Raw genomic sequence first — 2594 nt, 5'->3', positions numbered from 1 at the left:
TAGGGTACACATCAATAACTTTTAGATCTTCATCATTATTTTCATAGGAACTAGACGAACACGCTCTTATAAAGGCATCTTTCTTAGCACGCATCCTAGCAGTTCTTTCTTTGCACTCATCAATGGAAATTCTCATGGCTTTGAGAGACTCATTGATATCATGCTTAGGTGTAATATATCTAAGTTTAAAAGAATCAACATCAAGAGAAATTATATCAATGTTCCTAGCCAAATCATCGATCTTAAGCAATTTTTCTTCAATCATAGCATTAAAATTCTTTTGCGAAGTAATAAATTCTTTAATATTAGATTCAAAATCAGAGGGCATATTATTATAATTTCCATAAGAATTGTTGTAGGAATTACCATAATTATTAGAGGGGATTACTAGGATAAGGCCTAGGATAAAATTTCCTCTATACGCGTTGTTACCAAAATTGTTCCTACCAACAAAATTCACATCCATAGATTCATTATTATTCTCAATCAAAGTAGACAAGGGCATATCATTAGGATCAGAAGAAACACTCTTATTAGCAAATAATTTCATAAGTTCATCCATCTTTCCACTCAAAACATTAATTTCTTCTATCGCATGCACCTTTTTATTAGTAGATCTTTCAGTATGCCATTGAGAATAATTAACCATAATATTATCTAGGAGTTTAGTAGCTTCTCCTAAAGTGATTTCCATAAAAGTGCCTCCCGCGGCTGAATCTAAAATATTTCTACAAGAAAAATTCAATCCGGCATAAAAAAATTGTATAATCATCCGCAAATTTAAACCATGAGTAGGGCAATTACGTATCATTAATTTCATTCTCTCCCAAGCTCGTGCAACATGTTCATGATCAAGTTGCTTAAAATTCATAATATCGCTTCTAAGAGAGATGATCTTAGCGGGAGGAAAATACTTAGAAATAAAAGCATCTTTGCACTTGTTCCATGAATCAGTACTATTTTTAGGCAAAGACGAAAACCAAGCTTTAGCACGATCTCTAAGCGAAAAAGGAAATAGCTTCAATTTAACAATATCATTATCCACATCTTTCTTCTTTTGCATGTCACACAAATCAACGAAGCTATTAAGATGGGTAGCGGCATCTTCACTAGGAAGGCCAGAAAACGGATCTTTCATGACAAGATTCAGCAAAGCAGTATTAATTTCACAAGATTCAGCATCGGTAAGAGGAGCAATCGGAGTGCTAATAAAATCATTGTTGTTGGTGTTGTTGAAGTCACACAATTTAGTATTATGTTGAGCCATCGTGACAAGCAAGCAAACTAACACACAAGCAAAAAAAAAAGCAAGCGGGCAAAAGAGGCAAATAGAGAAAGAGAGGGAGGATAGAGAGAGAGGGCAAATAAAACGGCAAGGGTGAAGTGGCGGAGAGGAAAACGAGAGGCAAATGGCAAATAATGTAATGCGGGAGATAAGGGTATGTGATGGGTACTTGGAATGTTGACTTTTGCGAAGACCTCCCCGGCTACGGTGCCAGAAATCCTTCTTGCTACCTCTTGAGCACTACGTTGGTTTTCCCCGAAGAGGAAGGGATGATGCAGCAAAGTAGCATAAGTATTTCCCTCAGTTTTTGAGAACCAAGGTATCAATCCAGTAGGAGGTTACGCGCTAGTCCCTCGTACCTGCACAAAACAAATAAATCCTCGCAACCAACGCAAATAGGGGTTGTTAATCCCTATGAGGCCACTTGCGAGAGTGAGATCTGATAGATATGATAAAGATAATATTTTTGGTATTATTATGACAAAGATGCAAAGTAAAATAAAAGCAAAGTAAATAGCAAAGTAGTAGGAGATCAATATGATAAAGATAGACCCGAGGGCCATAGGTTTCACTAGTGGTTTCTCTCGAGAGCATACGTATTCTACGGTGGGTGAACAAATTACTGTTGAGCAATAGACAGAATTGAGCATAGTTATGAGAATATCTAGGCATGATCATGTATATAGGCATCACGTCCGAGACAAGTAGACCGACTCCTGCCTGCATCTACTACTATTACTCCACTCATCGACCGCTATCCAGCATGCATCTAGAGTATTAAATTAAAAACAGAGTAACGCCTTAAGCAAGATGACATGATGTAGAGGGATAGACTCATGCAATATGAAGAAAACCCCATCTTGTTATCCTCGATGGCAACAATACAATACGTGCCTTGCTGCCCTTACTGTCACCGGGAAAGGACACCGCAAGATTGAACCCAAAGCTAAGCACTTCTCCCATTGCAAGAAAGATCAATCTAGTAGGCCAAACCAAACTGATAATTCGAAGAGACATGCAAATATAACCAATCATACATAAAAGAATTCAGAGAAGATTCAAATATTGTTCATAGATAAACTTGATCATAAACCCACAATTCATTAGTCTCAACAAACACACCGCAAAAAGAAGATTACATTGAATAGATCTCCACAAGAGAGGGGGAGAACATTGTATTGAGATCCAAAAAGAGAGAAGAAGCCATCTAGCTACTAGCTATCACTACAAAAAAATACACTTCTGTGATGATATGTGTTTGTCACAATAGGTCACTTTTTTTCATGCATGTACATCCATGACAAATTTA

Source organism: Triticum urartu, chromosome 1, assembly GCF_003073215.2.
Source record: "Triticum urartu cultivar G1812 chromosome 1, Tu2.1, whole genome shotgun sequence".
NCBI lineage: Eukaryota > Viridiplantae > Streptophyta > Magnoliopsida > Poales > Poaceae > Triticum > Triticum urartu.
This window is presented reverse-complemented; position numbering follows the sequence as displayed.